The following is a 21,464-nucleotide window of genomic DNA, read 5'->3' as shown; positions in this document are numbered from 1 at the left end:
TTATTTATATTTATAATAATAATAATTATTATTATTATTATTATTATACATAATAAAATGTATATTATTTTAGTGTTATTGATTGTAATATCAATTATTATATTTTTCCTAGATACTCATTTTTTATTTTAATATATATAAAAATATATTCATAATCATCATCCTCATCATTATTATAATGATGAGGATGTAGTAAAATGTAGTAATTAAGTAAAATTAATCATGTTTATAAAGATAAACATGGGTTTATTATAGCCCACTTACAATTGACATTTCAGAGATCATTACAAATAAATTATTAAATGCTAAAACTGAATAAATTTAAATGAACAAATTTGGCGTTGCATTTGCAACCATGTGAAAACAGGGGGTGCTGCAGCCCCCTCAGCACCCCTACTTCCCGCATCCCTGGATGAAAGTCATTAAAATCATACAAGTTTAGAATGACATGAAGATGAGTAAATGATGACAATTCTCATTTAGGCCTATTTGGAAAATATAGTATCTAAATATGAGTAATAGTGATGCTTGCATTAGTAAGCATTGCTAAATCGTGAAGAAAAACCACTCACAGTTGTAAACACCTACAGTTATCAAGTTACTGGCCTGAGCCAGATGACACAGAGATGGAGTGTTTGAAAAAAGTGGTACATCAAGGTCAACCCTGAGCACATCTCCTTAGAGGAACTCAGGCTTTTAGAATCACTTATGGTTATGTGGGTCACACAGAAAGGGACCAGCGGCCTTCATCCACATTGGCACAGCATCAGAGCACAAAAGGAAAGAATAGAGACATGAGAGAAGGACACACGCACAAAAGCACACAAAACTATTTCACATTCCACTTTAAATGAGCTAAGTGCTTCTTTGAATATACATAGCAGCATAACTTACTAATGTAACTGAGAGCTGACATATGAAATCAAGATCTTAACATATAAAACAGTTGGGCTGGAGCATTAACTGAAGCATTTCACACACCAGGAACAGATCATGACGTTGAAAGAAAATAGACAGCCACCTATTGGAAAGGAATGCTGTTTATATTGAGCCGTACACTCACGCTCACTACAGTCTAATTTATTACACTGGTACTGGCATCAAATGGCATACATTTCAGGGAAATGAAAGTAGTAAGTATATTTGATTGTGCTAAAGTGGAACTATTGCAAATATACTTTGGGTACAAATAACTTGCATTTAAAGACAGATATTATTCAAAGATCATACAATCCTCATCAATAGTGACATTAATACACATTTTAGGCTTAATATTAAGAAATGTGCATTGTGCACAAGTAGTACTCCAAATAAAGTTTAATTATAATTTTTATATCAGTAAGTCTCGAGCGATATGTCAGTAAATATGTTAATACATTTGAACTATGGTACTATATGGATTATTGGTCGATATTTGATTTTTTTTTTAATTTCGGTACTGGTCAATATTGCATATTTAATCATTTATGCCCATTTTACAGTTTAACTCTATTAAAGTTAATTTTCTTCTAATTTAATAACACTGTTTCTTAAGCAAATCGCTAAATAAATATTGATTTTGATCATAAATTATGATGTTGTGATGCATAAATTCAGTTTAGCATCTAAAATGACAGATTTTATTTTTTGGGGTTTTATTTTAATTTCATTTATTTAAATTAATACAAAATTTAAATATCTAGATAGACAGATAGCATTCAGACTTTAACAGAACATTGCAGGCTAACATGGGGAAATCCTTAAACTGAGTTAAAATAATTAAATAAAAACAAAAGCAAAAGTTAGCATGAGAGTTATTATCGACTTACAGTATCTTTATCGGCCAGAATTTTTATATCAGTTCCTCTCTAAATGAAAGTCTAGAAGAATAAAATATTTCTCAAAACAGACATCAAGCTTTTTTAAAGTCTCTGAAATACCTTTTATGCAGCAAGCAAAAGCCCAGATGGAAAAGCAGTGTTTAAAGGCTGTGTAAAGCATTCAGTTTCAAAGAATTCAAGAGCATCGGGATGTTCACATTCAGGAAAAATTCATTCTCAGGGACTAATCAAGGTTCGCCTCTTTAGAGTTGCTCGTTATAGATGTGGAATTCGATAGATAACAATAGAACCTCTCAACAGCTTGTTGACCTAAGTCTGTAGCTTTATTATCTATCACCTTATTGATGCGTATTTGGCAGGAGCTTTTACGTCGCAATATACACTTTATATGGAGCCTGCAAGTGCCAATCCTATCCTCTATTCATCTGCCTCATACTCAGGCCAAAACATAACTCATCTTGTTATGTCAGCTCCCAAACTTTCCTGTGCAGTCTGTAAAGATACACTGTAACTGATTTTTGTAATTTGAACAGTAGTTTACTGTTAAGGTAATTATCTTCAAATGCTATTTAAGTCAGAAAGTGTGTACCAATGTCGTATGTAACTTTAGAGACGGTCCCTAAATTCAGTGACAGACCTAACGTTAACATAAAACAGCGAGCTAACAACCTAACGTTACTGAGGAAAACTGAGTTAAGAAACACCACTATTAAAAACATATTTTGTATTTTATTTTCAAGTTTGTGGTCACGTCGTCTGCATCGGAGGTTTATTGGAGTCTTTTCCTGTGATTGCCGTCGTAGCGGTGCTAACATCAGGTGAGCTTCCATCAACTTAACTAACGTTAATGTTACTAAATTAGCCAAATTAGCCTCTAGCTGCTGTTCTCCACTAACTGACAGAACAGGTTGACTTTTTAAAGAGAGGAACATTCTAGCAATATATTAATATAGCAAGTTTTGCTGATAAATATTACAAATGTTTATTTTATTAAAATGTAAATTCTGTTACTCTACGGCAGTTTTTTTCTGATCATAAACTACAGTAACACAAAATGATGTTGTGACTCTGTCTGTTACAGGAGATTTCTCCAAGCAAAAACAGGATCCTGACTATGAGAGGCAGAATCATCATACAGCCATCTGTCCATTTTACAGAAATGCAGAATTAGGTAACACAAAGTACATTTAGTTTTACTTTGCATTTACATTTATGCATTTGCCAGATGCTTTTATCCTAAGCAAGTTACATTGTATTTAAAGTACACATTTTATTAAGTTATTCATTCCCTGGGAGTCTTAACAGGGGCGTGTGATCAAAGCTGAACTTTTAGCATCATTACTCCAGTCACACAATCCTTCAGAAATCATTCTGATATTCTGATTTGCTGCTCAGAAAACTATTATTATTATTATTATTATTATTATTGTTATTATTATGTTTAAAACAGCGGAGTAGATTCTTTTCAGGTTTCTTTGATGAATAGAAAGTTCAGAAGAACATTTATCTGAAATAGAAATTTTTTGTAACATTCTAAATGTCTTTAGCATCACTTTTGATACATTTTTACAGTAATTTACTGGCATCCAGCTGCCAGTAAGTTACTGTAAAATTTACAGCAACCTATTTACAGTGTAGCGAACGCACACACACACACACAAATACTGCAACACTGCAATGGCACTCATAAAAGTCAGCTTATCTACTTCCGCTGAAACACTGTTCTGAAATACTGCACAGATGAGCAACCCCTCGACCTGAAATCTCTCTAAATGTGTATTAAAATTCAGATAAGATGTTCGTTAGCTCTCTGCTGGAAAATAAACATTGATCACGTTCAACTGCAAGAAATGCTCTTTGACAGAAGCCACTGGAGCTGCGAGAGAACCACACCGATAGAGCAGCTGGACCATGAGTTTGACTCTCAGCCCCTCAGGATCTCTTCCCAATGTGGAAATAATGTGTAAGGGAGTGGGAAACAACAAAGAGGTTTAGCCTTTGTCTAATGACCCCTCAGGCAGTAGCTTAAATAGAATGAGTGTGTATTAGGTTTCGTGTCATTGTTTTCCTGAAGGGTATAAAGTGGTGATATATTTTACAGAGTGCCCAAAAGCAACAAATGAATGATGGCTAAATTAAAGACACAGGCACTGAAAGTAACCTAAGGACTTATTTAAGCTACAGAGATGTTACAAACTACAGTCAGTGTGAAAGGATAAAATACTGCAATGATAAAGACTGTTTTATTTGTGTTACTGAGCTACATTTCTTGATGCACATGTACTAAAATGTGCTTCATTTAAAAACGGACATCACTGAGAGTAATAACTTACAGTTTAAGGCCCATTTACACCAATAACGATAAAGATATAGACTATAAAGGTAACTATATTAGCATCCACATCAACGCACGGCAACATTGTGTTTATTGTAAGTGTGCTGCAGTTGTCATCTGCCACTTTAATGCTTGAGCTGTTTAAAGCAGGGTGGATTCTAATTGGCTGACAATGTTTTATCATTCATCAGCTGGAAAAAAACATTGTGAAGTGATTCCAATGATATTGTTCCTCTGTGCCGTTATCACTAATGTGGCCTTGTCTATTCTTATATTATAGTGACTTTACAACTATATCTTTTATATACAGCTAGGGAAGGGCGATATGACAAAATCTTATTTCACAATATGAGTAATTTTATTTCACAGTAGTGATATACATCAGGATATAGTTATTTTTGCTTTAAATAAGGTGATTTTTATGATATCAAAATTTTCGTTACCATAGAAATTTCATAATCCTTGTCATCAGTGTCAATATCACAATAAACTAATACTAGCCTAAAAAAAATCTTGCTCAATGAAGACAAGTAAACAGTTATAGAATAAGTATAAGAAACAATTACAAGCAATAGGACAAAATCAATGTATAAAAACGGCATATTCTTCAGTGTAAATTAAATATATACTTATTCTTATTAAAGTTTAAAAAGTCAAGAGCAGAGAGACATTTACTCTCTTTTGTTGTTTGATTAACGAATGAATGAATGAATGAATGACAGAGAGCAGGAATATTAGACTGCTGTCACTTTAAGAGCTGCCTGAATCCAATATACTGGCACACATGTGTTTCCTTTCTCAGCTGGTTGCTTTCACTTAAGAACTAAATTACTGTGTTTATGAGGATACTTTCAAAGACAGGCATTTTGACACATAAAAGTGTGTGTATTTTATCATTCAAGGCCTATAAAGCGGCAAAAATATAATCGATAGTCTTCACAATAGTTCAAAATCTCTACCAAATCTCTACTTTGACAAATTTCTACTGGTTAATCGTGTCTACTGGTATATCACACACAACTAGTTCTGTTTATAGTTATCATTCATAGTTATAGTTATCATCCTTGGTGTTGAAAGAGTTAGATGTTGAATCAGTTAGAGATCTGTATCTATGAGTTCATTCAGAAAAGGATTCATCAGACTGAACTCATAAGTTTGTGAGTCTTTTTGAATGATTTATTTAAAGAACTTGCTCATAAGAGCCATTTGTTCACGGTTTTGCACGTTGCAAAAAACGCAAACGTACTGCAGTTATTTTGCAGTACATCACCTTTTTTCTCAATTTAGACTTCAATCTCACAACTCATAACTAATATATATATATTTTTCCAATTCTAGTACAGCTGACATATAGCAAATCAATGCAGGTTAAAGTTCAGCCAGCAGAAACCCCACTCCAATTTGTTTTCACTTTGCATGATCCAATCAATTCCCGATGCATTAAATCAACTCTCACTCTGCATTTTTTATTATATCCCATTTGACTCAGAATGGTAAGATTACATAAGCAAAATGGTTTGTGAATGTCATTTCATGTTGACTTCAGTGCAAGCAGCTGCACTGTACAATTTAATAACTTTTAGCCATTTGAATTGTCACTCTACTCTTATCACCTCATATTAATATGAAACTCCAGGGAATTTGGACAAGATTACAAAGACAGAATTGGGGAGAAAATGTATCATAGTTTAGCCACCATGTGCCTTTTATACGAACATAACATCAACATAGAGATATGTCAGCTGAATAATCTCCCAGCTGTAAGCACAGATTAATTCAGATAACACCTTACTCTGCACAGTCTGCTGACACAAATGCACACAGAAGGTCTGCTATTCTGTTATTGTAGATGGATTAAAAATATATGGCAATGCTTATCAAAATATTGCAATTAGCACGATTTGGATTCAGCCCAGAGTGTTGCTTCAAAACCTCTGCAAAACTACTGATGTTTAACAAATCCATTAATTTCTTCCTCAAACGTCCACCTGCTTGAAGTTGCTGAGGGATCGGTTTGTGAGTTCCTGCTGCCAGATTTGGTGGCGGTCTCCTGCCAACCAGTCTCGCACTGGCTGACTGTTCAGCCGCGAGAAGACACAAACACATAAATTACCTCGCAGGGCTGTGGAGCCGCCTGCTGCTGCCCATTCCTAAGATCTACTGTATCTCCTCAAACTGGGCATGAAGGTCATTAGTCACGATCAGGGTGGAGAAACAGACAGGGCATTGTTTCAGTAGCCCCATTTTTAAGGGTTTGGGTTATGGCAATTTCCTGCACTGCGGTCTGCATATTAGATCTGGAGAACCTGAATTATGGAGGCGACGTAATTAGAATGTAACTTCTGCTTTGGATTTCCCATTTTTCCTCTGGGATGTGCAATGCAGTGGAGTGAAGTGAAGGCAGCGTATCATTCATCCCTCCGGAGTTACCAGTTGCGTGAGTCCTTCTGCAGCTGTAAATCCCACTGACTGGGATTTGGGCGTCAGCTCTCAGTGTACTATCTCGAGGAACACAAATAGCTTTTCGCAGAGAGTCTGATCTTATTAGTGAAGGAGGTGATCAAGGTTGTGAGCAATTCAGTTTTCAAAGACATCATCCTGTCAATATCGGAAGACAAGTCAAATCTCCTACAAACGATGTTAAGAATGATATAAACTCACAAAAGAAATGTGAACTGAATGTAACGTTTTCGGACACTTAATTGCATGTTAATTACAATTAAATGAAAATGTATTAAAGTTTAAATATATATGCAGATGAACTTTAGAGTGCTTTAGTAGTACTCTTTAGTAGTACATATTTTTATGTAATTTTATAAATACTTCTGTTGTCTTTGAAACATGGTTAAAGCGTGCAGCCAAATGTACTGACTTTTGCAATGACAAAATTGACCCATCGGTAAGCCCCGCCCCCCTTAGTTACTGATGCGAACTCGGACAAACATACGGAGCTGCTCACTGTCTTACAATGACAGCCGTCAGTGTGAAAACCTTGTCCCTATATCTTTTTGATAAATTTTGGACACAGAAGGACCACCAGACTTAAATATGCCATAGAGGGATATATAAAAGATTTTAAAATGAATATTGTGGATATTCATTTGGAAGCGAGGGCTTACAGATCACAATGTAAGCGGGAGAAGCCTCATGTTACGTTCGTCACGATCGCAGATAACAACATCCCGGATCAACACTATGTATCGCACGCAGGGTACGATTAAATTAATTTACATTTAACCAGTTTAATATGAAGAGACAGTGAAATGTAGACCTTCGTTTATGTGTTTTTGCCCTACACTGTACAAGATGCGAGAACAGTCCGCTATTTAGGTTTGTATGGACTCACTAACTTTAACGTTAGCTAGTTTTAGCCAGAGATACCTTGTTAAAGCACAAGATGACATTAACGTTCTGCTTGAGCAGATGAAAATTGTAACTTAATGAGAGTATGACAACCAGAAAACTAACGTTTTTGTCTTCATTGAGATTGGGAATGAATGCTTTGGGACATTTTGCTCCGTTTTATTTGGGTTTAGGAAATAGAATAAAATAAATTCCATTGCCTATCCTCTCAGGATACCTGGAATCACTGCTACAAGTACCCCAGGCACATGTTTTTTCCATTTTTGAAGCATAAACCCCATAAAAACGATGCAAGCTTCGGATCTTCCAATGTTTCTCTATGGCGCTGAAACCTACAGATGTCTGAGTTCCGCTCCCCGTGCTACTGATACTCGACTGCCATTGGCTCATCTGCTTTCGAGGGGAGGGGCTTACCGATAGGTCGATTGCAATTTAGTACATATAGAATATATTAACTTTAAATGTAATATCAAATGACACACTGAAGATAAAATTATAATCAAGTTCTTTACATGTTTTAGAGATTTAGAGAGGAAATTGGATGCCTGGGGCAACAGTTATGTAGTTTAGCGGCCATTACACAAAAATATTTATAAATATATTGAGCAATCAGCATTAAGTACTTGAGAGCGCTGTCATAAAAAATAATAAAATCCCCTGCAGTAGTGCTGACCACCTTTAAGGGATAGTTCACCCAAGAATGAAAATTCTGTCATTAATTGCTCAGCCTCATGTCGTTCCAAACCCGTTAAGACCTTCGTTCATCTTCAGAACACAATTTAAGATATTTTGGATGAAATTCAAAAACGTGCATCGAAGACTGACACGGAAGAGAAGAAATTGTATAATAGAGTCGTTATTTTTGTTTTCTTTCCACACAAGAAGTATTCTTGTAACTTCATAAAATTATGTTTGAACCACTGATGTCACATGGACTATTTTAACAATGTCCTTACTACCTTTCTGGGCCTTGAACTTGGTAGTTGCATTGCTGTCTATGCAGGTCAGAAAGCTCTCGGATTTCATCAAAAATATCTTTCTGTTCTAAAGATGAACGAAGGTCTTACGGGTTTTAAACAACATGAGGGTGAGTAATTAATTTAAATTTCCACAGGATTTTCATTTTTGGGTGAACTATCCCTTTAACAAAGGAATAACTAATAAGTTTGTCTCAAAATATAATTCAAAAAGCCACATACACAACTGGTCATAAGTTTGGAATAATTACAATTTGAATGTTTTGAAGAGTCTCTTGTGGTCAGCAAGGCTGCAATTATTTGATCAAAAATACAGTTTTTTATTACAGTTAGGGATTTATTACCGTTATTATTACGGTTTCAAAGAATTATTTTTGATCTCATTCTTGCACTGCTTTAGTAAGGCCAGAAGTTGGTGAGGTTTCCTTAAGGCAAGAAGAACAGGTTATCCTGCTGACAATGGTATAAAAACCCCATGACTGATTGGAACATCTCTGCGCTCTAAAGCTCAGCCTGCAGTCACTTGTCTGAGCTTGTGAATTCTGCTAACCTGGTTTCTGGTGGTCTTCGGGCACTTAACAACTGCTAGACATACAAATCACATCTGTTCTTCCGACAGATGCTTGTTCCGATTGCCATATTGAGCCAGACTACGGACATGTTCCCTAAGCTTCCATTACTAACATTTCAGAATCCACTAATGAGGAATGAGAAAGCAGACAGTGGAGAGAGCATTAGCAGAAGAGCACCAGCTGTAGTCTCTATGGCTACAGCTAAATCACATCAGGGATTTTATGCCATATTTTCAATTCAAATTTATTTAAACTATATTTAACCAATCTGACAATACAAATAATTCCAAAGCATATGTACATAGAATAGTGCTTTGAATTCCCCAGCAGAAAAGCCACGGCATCGACAGTAGCAAGGAAAAACTCCCTAAGATGTTTAGTAAGACTCGTTAGAAACCTTAGGAGGAACCAAGACTCAGCTGAGGAGTCCACATCCTCAGACTGGCATGTTTAAATGAACACAAACAACCTAAACAAGCTTGTGGGTGATCTTTATAGAGCTTTATTTAGCTTTGTTTTGAGGATGTTTCTTTTGGATAGAATTCATAAAGGCCCTTAGTCCAGTGTCATACTGTGTTAGCTTCAACTCGAGATGATGAAAGAGTGTAAACAATGCTAGCTTGAAAGTTTTTTTTTTTTCTTGCCTTTGTCTTACTTTCATTACTTAACAATAAAACCTACACAAAAGAAAAATTGTGGTCACGTTGAACAAGAACATAATGTGAAGAATATTTTTGTAGAAATTAGTAATATACCAATTTATCATTCAGACCAATTGATCAGACAATATTTGTATATTTTAACAGATTTTTTAAATATCCACTTGTGTTAAATCCAAAAGTATTGCATTCACCCGGGAAACTTTATGTTCTCTCGCAAAACTATTGCATTCCCCTGAGAATCTTTGTATTTGCTTGGCAAAAAGCATTGAAATATATAGTTTTCCTTCTCATATTATTTCCAAAGGTTTTGTGATCAAACACAAAGTTTCTCAGGAGAAAGCAATGAAATATAATTTTTCCACCCATCTAATTTTTTAACATCACTATGTCCTTTTAGGGGCTTTATACAAATGTACAAACAGCCTTGTCAACAGATAATAAACACAAATATAAACAAATACATTTTTAGGGGTAAATTATTGTGTGAAATTTCTCTTGTTTCATCATTTGCTATCATTTAACTGTTTCATTTATTATTTATATTATATAAGGGCCAGGCTGATTTGAGATTATTGGCCCAAGAATGATCAACCGACAGCTTTTATAGTATAGTGTATTGGCATTTTCAAATATTTATAGTGATTTATAATTAGAAATGTGGCTCACACTTTATTTAAGGTGTAATTCTCGCTATTAACAAACCATTAACTATGACTTTTGCCTCAATAGACTACTAATTTGCTGTTTATTAATAGTTAGTAAGGTAGTTGTTAAGTTTAGGTATTGGGTAGGATTAGGGATGTAGATTATGGTCATGGAGAATATGTGCTTTATAAGTACTAAGAAACAGCCAATATGTTAATAATAGGCATGCTAAGCAACAGTTAATATTGAGAATTGGTCCCTGTACTAAAGTGTTACCGAAATGTGTAATATTACATTTAAATGCTATCATTTAACCACATTACTTGCGTATAACAGACATACTGGCATTGGCCAAAAATGCAGGCAACCACAAATATCCAACAATCAAACATTAAATAATCTATATTAGTAGATTACAAGCAAAAAAAGTAAAGCCTCTTCAGGAGATATCTGGTCCAAATTTATTCTGTGATATTTTTTTTTGTCACACCAGAATGTACAACGGATTTTGTGGAAGTTTCCATTAAAGGAAGCAGAATGTAGCACAGCACATTCCCATTTTAAACACTACACACTGAAATGTGCCAGACTCAGAGGACATCCTCCATCCCACATCGTAATTATTCTCACCACACCTTAATTGCCCAGGGCATCATAGTATTCAGGTCAAGGAGAACTGATCTCTCACTTCTGAGGTCTCTGATAATGAACAAAACAGGCTTCAAAGTGGCCAGTCACCGCTAGATCTTCAAAATGCTGACCCTTATGGATGTCCAGACATCAGCCAACCTCAGCATGTCCCATGACAGGGCAGCAAGACAAGTATGTCTTTCCTATCACACCTGATATTTGGATTCAAACTCATGCTTGAGAGACGACTTCCAACACACTAAGGATTAATTTGGATGAGAGTGTATTACTCAAGACTACTATTTCATCCAATAAAATCAGATTCATTTTCAATAATAAATATATAGAGTTGACCACAAGGCTTAATGTCCAAATTGGTAATAAACAAATCTATATGCTAAAACTAGCCTATATGAGGTTTTCAAACCACTGCCATGATATTCCCAAATAAGGATGAACTGTCCCACCTATTGTTTAGTGGGAGGACTTGGGAAACTGTGTTAAGGGTTGGGAGAAAGGGAAACAGAAATGTCTCAAAAAGTATGTTATTTGAGACATTATGGAGCCCACTATCCCATTTCCTGTCGTGATGAGGCCAAGACTAAAAATACACATCCCCTTTCGTCAGAACGCAAATTGCCCCCTCAGCACGAATTTCTCCTTCAACCGCTATCACGTAGCACAGCACACAGTCTCTGAGCAGGAAGCGGACCCCCACAATCCCCATGCCTGGGATCAAATGTGCCACACGGTTGGCTTACTTTGATCCTGTAATGGGTTGTGTCTGTGTACACTCTGTTGACCTCACTAGTCTACAAGAACACTATCTTGGCATGACTCAACAGCAGCGTATCAGACCAAGAGTGTGTGAAAACGAATTGCTTGCATTGACCTTCTATGGTCGCTCTCATTTTGTATATTAGTATCCAAAGATCCTTTGGGAATACTGACAATGTGTTCATTATATAATGAGAGTTGGGGGGTGAAAAGATTTCAAAGTTATAAGAGTCCTTGTGATTTACTTTAGAGCAGGGGTGCCCAATGCTTCTCCTGGAAGGCCAAAGTCCTGCAGAGTTTATCTCCAACTTTAATTAAATACACCTCTGCCAGATACTCAAGCTTTTCAGAAGTAGAAACCTCCAGCTGTGTTGGAGAAAATATTCATGTAATGTTCAAAGAGTTTTATCATCATTTCAGTTCTCTTTTTTTTAAGCTTCGCTGGCTTTCATTCATCTTCCTAAAAAACTAATATAACAGTAGTCTTGAACTTTATACTGACACCTAGTGGCATGGATGACAAACCACGTAACAATATAAGGTATTGTGTTATGTATGGCATTGCAAAAGTTTTTCTCAAGTTAAACGGTTAATATTTTGACTCAGTCAATAGAATAGAATAGAATAGAATAGAAATTTTCATTTAGATTTCACTATGAAGACATGTTGATCATTGGCTACGTCTTTTAAAAGACTTTTTGTTTTTAGTTGATGCAAATTTTATTTGAAATTCCTACTTAAAGCAACTACACTTCTTTCTTTTTCTCATTTTCTTCTGTAAACTTCTGTGTGGGTATCTACATTTCTCAAACAAGGAAACCCCTATGCAAGTGACTTTATACTGTATTTTATTTTCCTCTTCTTATCTCTGTCTGCAGCTAAATCATCCCAAAACACCAAGTATGACTCTCATCAAGTTCAAGAGTTCCTCCTAACTCCCCAGTGTCAATGAAAGGTTGTCCAAGTCATGACAGCAAAAGGAACTGACTCACCAAGGCCTAGTTCATGCTGAAAACAAGCCAGTCCATCTGAACAGGAAGATCCACTGAAAGAGCCAAAACTACGTCAGACTGGACATACAGAAGCACTGCCAGTCAGCACCTCACAGAAAAGGAGACAGAAGTACTTGAGACAACTTCACATTTCAGTCCCCTTAATATCAGAGTTCTGGAGGTTACCATACTTAAGCTGGGCACTCATGCTTTTTTAGCACTAGCCACAGACTTTATGTGCTCTTAAGCTGCTATGCAGCCAGTGAGCTTAAAAATCAGCATGACATTGATTGCATTTACTCAGACAGAGGCTCACCAAGAAACACTTGAGCACACAAAAACACACATTCTACCACACACGCGTTTTCTGTAGAACAACATAGTATTTCTGAGAGAGCTCCTTAGAATCAACCACAGCACGGCTGCTGGGAGTAATTGGCCTTCCTTTCAGCAGTCTAATGGAAGGCGCAGGGCGAGGCTAGATCTGGGTATACTATGGAAAAAGGAAGCAAGAAGTTCTCAGTGGGGGGCAAAAGCCACATCCTCCCTTGAAAAGGTTCTCAAACTCACAATCACATCCCACAGCAAAGCCACAATCGGGCTGAGTGGAACGCAGTGGTCAGGTGAAAGGAGCACGCATGCAGGGCTTGGTTACTCACAGTGTTCAAATGAGCAGTATAACGCTGAGTCACACTAAAGCTAAACAGTGAATTCTAAAAATTCTCGAAATTTTAAATGCCTCTAAAAATTTCTGTAGGCCTTTTTGATTGCAGTCTCCCTGCTGCATTGAAAGTAATGGCACCTCCGATCTAATTTCCATATCTTAATTACAAAGGGCACTGTAATTTATTCTAACAACTAGTATAAACGTCATCTTTATCTCAGATTAAGTGTCATGACTAATATTATCACTAATGTCCATTAACTCACAAGCCAGTAATGTGGTGTTTTATGGACCAGTGTTTCCACTATAACGTATGTCATAATGTTACATTTTATGTGCAGCAAACCACAGCTTCTTTGCAGTGAGAGCATATACCGTCACTTATTGTTGAAAACGAACAAAGTGGATAAGATCCACCTTTCATTCAGCCTTTCACCAATGCCAAAGAGAGGACCATGTGCTTCGAGCCACTAAAGAACACAGCAGAGTGAGAACTAATGAGACAGCTAATGAGACCACGAGATTTCTAAGAGAAATCCAAGGAAAAGCCCCGACGGTAGATTCTAGCCTCACAGAGGCAATGCATCATGTGTCTCAAGCACTGATCACATACTTTAAATGGTGCTGTTAATGGCATGCGGAATCTACAGAGCCCTTGAGTCACTGGCATCTTCTATTTTCTCAGTCTACACTTAGATGCAAAGTAACTTTCAAAGGAAAGCACTTTCTTCAAAGAAATGTTTCATCCAAAAATCTAAATTATGTCATTATTCACTCACTGTTCCAAACCCATATGATTTTACTTTTTCCACTGAACATAAAAATAGAGACTTTTGAAAAATTATTATGCTGCTCTTCCCACAACAGTGGTCAAATTTAATCTGTTCATCATTCAAAGCTATCATATGGCTTGGAATATAGTGCAAAAGTTATATGGACTAATTTTATAATACATTTATGTTGTTCTTTGTCTTTTTGTCTTCACAGCACCGTTTAATCAATATAAACATTCATTATATTGGGGGAAAAAAGCTGTGTAACAACTCTATTTTAGTTACTTATAAAAAAAAAAACATAACAGCACAACGCACACAAAATCTAAGTTTGTGTTCAGTGTCATTTTAAATGAAATTCTGACAGGTCAACCCCCAACCAAATCTATCATATGAGCCCATACAAACATTAATCTTACACACTTATCAGCACATCTTACGCAAAAAGAAATCCCTGACCCCACCCTGACCTGATGTCATAACCCTTCCATCGATCAGTGTGCTACTTTGAATAAAGTATATCCTAAAGGGATTCAGTGGGACCAGCAGCCTGATTACAAACAGACCGTAAGCCCGCCTTTCCCACTCTTATCTTCTTACATAACCATAGCCTTCACAAATATCAATGGCATGGAGAAAACCCATTCATATGCAAGTGTGTGTCACTCAAATTTATAAAAGGATGGGTTTTTTTAAAGGAAAATGTGAGACCCCTAGGACCTGTGGGCCCCTAGAACCATACAAAAAATATGCACATAAAAATGTCAATAAAATGTCATCTGATATATATATATATACATATATCAGATGACATTTTATTGACATAAATTGGACCAGAACTATCCAATGACATTTCATTTATTTTTATGTAGCTATATATTCAAATGTTAATTTAATAACTGTGAAGCAATACGAAATTTGCTGCCGTCTGTTTCATAAATATCGTACAGTAGCCAATAGTACACTAGCTATAATATATAGCATACTGTACGGTTCTTTATATCTTTAATCGAATCGATTAAATAATTAGCTGCTTATTTTAAAATCGTCGTAAAATTGCGCCATAAAATAGGCTATACAGTAGGCTACACTCACTCACTTGTGCTACAGCACAAGAGTAAATATCATATGTCACTTTTTTCGAGATTATTGTTGATTAACATACTGCTTTTGGAGTCTACTGCAGCGTAATACACATTGCCGAACAGTATGCTAGTATTCATAATAATTCCATTTACATTGTAGATGGTTGCTTCAGAATATTTTTGCATTGACCACTTTTCGAGCTATTGACTGATCCCAGCAGCCGAGGGTTGCCTGCGCAGGATCCATGTCCTGCTTCCTCGAGCTCTTCAGAAGCGCAGTTGGAACAATAGCATCGCCTGACTGTCCAAACAGAATTACTGGAAGCGCGCACATCCGTCGAGCGCGACCCCGGACTCATCTAAACATTCCTTACATCCGTCATAATCACAAAACTATCAATTCATTCATAAAGTACTGTTCACACGACATGGAGGGTGCACAATGACCCCAATCCCGTGTTGTGAACTATCCATCAATGGAGCAGAAATAATACGTTATTTTACATTCGCGTCATTGTCTTTCTTTATAATTATATTTGTTTTGTCGCTTTTTTGCAACTGCAGGCTTTACTTTCAATCGTTCCCCATATCCCAAACAGCTCGTTATTTTCCGCGTGCTTATGATGGGATGCTATTTCACAATACAGACTCACTGCAAGAGGAGAGCCAACGTTCCGTCGTTAAGAATGAAAAAATATGAATATTTTACAGTAAGTAAGCAAGGCGCGTTGATTGGCCATCATATCGGGCTTACCGTATCCAAGAAAGGCGACGTTTCCCTCGATGTGTTGATATGTTGTGGAAGGAGAGCAGACTCTTACGGATACTGTCTACTGCCGCGCGCTGCACACCATGTTACCGGAGGAACACGAGCCGCGGCGCTGCTCTGCTGGAGGAGGAGGCTGTGCGTCTACGGAACTGCACCGGACCATCGGATTTAAAGCAGGGGAGGGTGTTGGTAGGATTACGTGGTGCCGCTTTAATAAGATGTCACTACGCCGAATGGACCGCTGCTACTGTGTCAGGGTCCACAACGCTTCTATTAGAGATACTGCAACACCTAAAAAAAAACAAAAGAAGAAGCTTATATAGGAGTCACGAATGAAAGCTGACTGGAACCATGTATGTTGGGGTCTATGACATAGTACATTGAGATATATATATAGATAGACAGACAGACAGATACTGTAGATAGATAGTCGATCTATCTGTAGATAGATAGATAGATAGACTCTTAAAAATAAAGGTGCTTCACGATGCCATAGAAGAACCTTTTTGTCTAAATGGTTCCATAAAGAACCTTTAACATCGGAAGAATTTTTCTGTTTCACAAAAGGTTCTTTGTGGCGAAAGAAGGTTCTTCAGAGTATAAAAAGGTAAGAAAGAGACGGTTCTTTAAAGAACCTTTGACTGAATGGTTCTTTGTGGAGCCAAAAATGTTTCTTCTATGGCATCGCTGTGAAGAACCTTTTAAGCACCTTTATTTTTAAGAGTGTAGATAGATAGATGTTGAATTCCAAGTATACATACTAACATTTTATCTACAAAAATGTCTACTAATGTCTATGGGGCCCTTACAAATACATGAAACAAACAGGGGCCACTGTGCCATTCCAGAAGGGTGGCTTTGGCAGAGTGGGTTGAGTCCTGTTTTACTTTTAAGAGGGATGCCTCTCTTTGATTTATATGTGATCTCGCTGCATGTGGCCCCTGAGAGCCCGGAGCCCCGGGGTGTGTAATCCTGCCCTGGCTATGAGGAGTATCACTACTGAGAGAAGAATAACATATGGACAAGATAATGTGAATCTGTGGCGCTAATAGTCTCATTAGACACAACAGTATGTAGAAAACACATTTTCCTTTTAAACAAATGAGTATGAAATATAAAGCGAGGTGGATCCAAACCATGAGATCTCTCTAGTGTGAGACTAAGTAGCTTTAAAACCTCTTAATGCATGATCTTAAAGGCTACAAGGCCGGCAGAGCTTTGACAGAGATCCGGCTAATTAACAGCTTCCCAGCAGGATCTGCCCAAGATGCATGATGAACCACCAGGAAGGCAAACATCGAGACAAAAATCATGCATTTTTTTCGGACAAAATGACTTGAAGCTATTTGCCGAATTTTGCAAAAATAAATAAATAAATAAATAAAAATGAATAGTTTTATAATGTCAATATATTATTATACAAAACCTCTCATTATTAGACAAAAACTGAAAATGCAGATTCAGGTTCTGGATTTAAATTGAGGTGGCCAAGAATTAAAATAGAGTAAAATGTAAAGAAATTCATATATCTGCAGTTTTTTTAATTATGCATTTTGTATTTCATTCCAAAATGACCCATAAATATACACTCTCAGAGAAAAGGTACAAAACAGGGTAAAGTGTATTAGCCACTGGGGCTAATACACTTTAAGTACAAATATGTAATTTTAAAGAACTAATAAATACCTTTAAGGTATGAATATGTATCATTCAGGGGTAAAAATACAAAGATGTACCTTTTTACCTTTTGCACCTTTGGGTACCAGTACCAGCTTCATACCTATCTACCTATCTATCTATCTACCTATCTATCTATCTATCTATCTATACATACAGAATATAAAATGGATCAAAATGGAAAACATTTTGTTTCCCATAATGTCTTCAAAAGATCCCAAATATCCTCTTCCTGTCAATCTTCCTTAATTCTAAATGTGTGGTCAAATTTATTCAGATTCATACTCATGAATAAATTCTGAAATTCTGAAATTTGTCCAGCTCTGTTAGGGAATATTTCTTCAAATAGATTTTAATCTTCGAATTCAAGGACTGAATTTTTAACAGTGAAGTTTTACATTCCAATTCTAACAAATTAAAATATCACTGTTTTCCGAAATGAATAGGAAGTTGAATGGTCTGCTTTAAATATCATGCTGCTGGTCATTATTAAGTCTAGTCTCAAGAAGCATGACTGAAGTGTCTCATGGAAGACTGGGTAAAGAGCTTGAAATAACATTAATTAAATCCTGGGGGAATAGATCTTGAGGATGATCACGTTATGATCTATGAGAGCAGGTGTTTGTATGTGTGTGTGTGTGTGTGTGTGTGTGTGTGTGTGTGTGTTTTGAGTGCCTGTTTTATGGAGATGGTTGGTGTGGAGTCTTATCCCAGGCCAAAGCTCTGACTCAGCTGATGTTGATTGCATTAGTGTTGCTATATCTTCAGCTCCCTCTTCTCTCCTCTCTAGCTCTCTCTATGTGAATAAGAAACTGTGTGATTGAATTTCTCCACTGCTCTTCATCCGATTGCGCCTCTTGGTTTGTTAGCTGTGTCAAGCATTATTCTGTTTCTTAGCCAAGCTCTAGAGACAGACTTGCTTTTTCTCACTCTTAATGTTACATGCATTGCCTCTTTTTTTCTTCCAGGGCATTTTTGGCTTTGAAATACACTGGACTCAAAAGCCTAGGGCATATCGCAAAAGTCTTTCCACAAAGAACAAAGCACCTTCACAGGAGTCTCAAGGCCTAGACAAAATCTAGACATTTTGACACATTCTGTCCTGATTTTAAGGGGAAAATCTATGCATCTCAAACAGTAAAGCATGACACAGCAATACCAAGGTCAAAAAGGTTTGATTCCCAGGGATTGTATAAATCAATTAAAAATCTATCTTCAATTACTTAAAAAAAAAAATCTACCAAATGTTTAAATAGCACTAGATATATTGATTTTCTTGTTATTTATTTAAATCCTGATGTTGATTTCTAAAATAGTATGACCAAGATATTACTCCGACAAAAATCATACAACCAGTTTAGTCTGATTCAAAATAATTTACTCTTATGAGCCAGTTCTCGTTAGTGAATCAAAAACATGCATTGCAAATAGTGTAGCCTGATTCATAAAACAAATGACTCTTATGATTCAGTTCTTATAAGTTACAGGATTTCTTTCATATGTAAGGAAAGTTGACATTATAACTTAATCAAATCAAAATTAGAGTCAAATAGAATTGCTGTGAATCTGAATGGAATCAGGGTATATGTAATAATAACGAGCTGTAAACATCGATGTAATCAGTCTGAAAAAGTTCCCCGTACATCTTTAGCAGAGAGAAACTATTTATATATAAGGCAAATTGAACATTATAACGCTCGAATGAACTGGAATCACATCAAAATTAGAATAAAATAGAATCACTGTGAATCTGAATTGAATCAAGAAATCTTTATTAATATCCATTCGATAATGGCAAGAGAGAAATTCTTTCATATGTAATCAAATTGTATATAAAAACTGAAAACACACAAATGAATCAGAATCAAATAGAATCAAAGTGAAACTGAAATGAATCAGGGAATCTGTGTCAATATCCAGTCCATCAATATAAATGTACAAAACTGAGAGCTCTACACTTTGAATAGCTGAAAGCATAATCAAATTAGCCAAAATATATAATAAATTCACACAAAAAGTGTTAAATTGTGTGACCACAGAATCAATTATCACTAAGAAAACAAGACTTAGTTCCCACCATGAATCCTCAACATTAAATTAGCACACAGGCAGTGAGCAAGCCCTCTTTTTCACAGTACAATTCCTCTCTGATAGCAGTTCTGCAAGGTAAAACACATGACCAAAGGAAACCGCGTGCAGGGTTACTGGTGTTACATTTCTGAGAGCTGTGAAGCAGGCAGCACTTTCACCTGGCCACTGTCTCGCTCAGCGACGGCTAATCCTTACGCTGTTCATGTCACCTCTGCTCAGTTAGGGGATTATCGGGTTGAGCTATTTCTGGTGAAACAGGACGAGCTGCTCCATAATCTTAGTCGAAGCTTGACCAACCCTAACACAGTGGTCACTGAAGACAAGCACATAGGTCTTAACTCACTGCCACTCAGAGCACAAGGTGACGATTGATTTAATGTGCTTTTCACAGCCGTAATGCTTATAGGTGCTAGAACACCTTTCAATAATCGCCTCTGAACTTGAATAGAGTGGATGTTCTTGTATAGACCAAAGAGCGCAAAGGATTATGAATGAATGCACGAACAGCTGAATGAAACTAACGGATGAATGAGAAGAGCTTCTCAAAGCTCTCACTGTACTCATGCATTTGGCTTATTCATAGTGCTTTACGAGAAATATTAAGCTTAGATATTCTCTACACAGCCTTAAAGGGACACAAAAGGTCAAATAAGCTACCGATCTGCATAGAGATTTTTTGTGTTCTTTGTGATTCACAATCACTGACCTTAGCAGAAGCTTCTTAGTTTCATAAAGGCATGTCTTCTGTCATAGGCACCTGTGGCCCACGTGGTCTAACCAAAACAAGTGCTGGCCAGAGTGGAGGAAAGTGCCTTTGCTATGTGTTGTCCATGATTTGGAAGTCATTTAGACTTTGCAGCCTCCCTCCATATAGGATATTACTGTAATTACGATATTGGCAGGGCTGGGTAATGTCCAGAGGAGAACATCTCTATCTTTCAGCAGGGCAGGGCAGGGCAGAGGATGGACCTCAGTGCATGGCGGCACATTAGTGAGAGTGCTCACAAAAGCAGATTAATAAACCGTGATTTGGACCTCACACCCTTTCTCTCAAATTAATAAAAGAAGGGTTGGGAATTGAGAAACAGGGCTTATTCAGAAAAGCAGGTAAAGGTTCTTGCACATGCATTCTTATCCTGAGATGTGAATGGAACACTATTAAAATACAGAGTTTCCTGCACTATACTTTACTTCTACTGAATCTACAGCACAAAATATACAGGCCAACCTGTGACCAGGGGGTCTAAACCAGGGGGCCTCATTAAAACTTCAAAGGGGGCCTCAATATAACATTATTTAAAGGTGACATATCATGAAAATCGGACTTTTCCAGGTTTTAAGTGCTATAATCAGGTCCCCGGTGCATCTACCAACCAAGGAAACGTGAAAAAGATTAACCCAGTAACTTTGTTTTGGTAAGCCTTTTTCTGCAAGCGTCTGAAAAAAACAAGCGCGTCTGGCTGCACAGACGAGCACAGAACACTATTTACAGTCCCAGCCTCAGAGGAGACAAGACAGAGAGCAGTGGATTTATTGATTTATTTACTGTATATTGCTGAGGCCACACAGATCTAAAATAAACAAGCGATTAATTTCCCAACTGTTTACCTTAACAGACGTAAGTGAAACGTC

The 21,464-nt window shown here is 36.7% G+C and overlaps 1 protein-coding gene across 1 annotated transcript in view; it reads right to left on the bottom strand.

Moving 5' to 3' along the window:
- The window catches only part of LOC107724300 (hippocalcin-like protein 1), a 34,485-nt gene extending 18,167 nt beyond the window's left edge, over positions 1–16,318 (bottom strand). Inside the window, exon 1 of the mRNA XM_016533160.1 lies at positions 16,050–16,318. The gene's annotated coding sequence lies outside the window, so the exon portion shown is untranslated. The remainder of the gene's footprint in view (positions 1–16,049) is intronic.
- Between the last annotated feature and the right edge of the window lie 5,146 nt (positions 16,319–21,464).

The sequence above is a fragment of the Sinocyclocheilus rhinocerous genome, unplaced genomic scaffold (assembly GCF_001515625.1).
Source record: "Sinocyclocheilus rhinocerous isolate Xijiao unplaced genomic scaffold, SAMN03320098_v1.1 scaffold574, whole genome shotgun sequence".
NCBI classification, from domain to species: domain Eukaryota; kingdom Metazoa; phylum Chordata; class Actinopteri; order Cypriniformes; family Cyprinidae; genus Sinocyclocheilus; species Sinocyclocheilus rhinocerous.
Note: the sequence above shows the minus strand (reverse complement) of the source record. Positions and strands in the feature narration are given on the sequence as shown.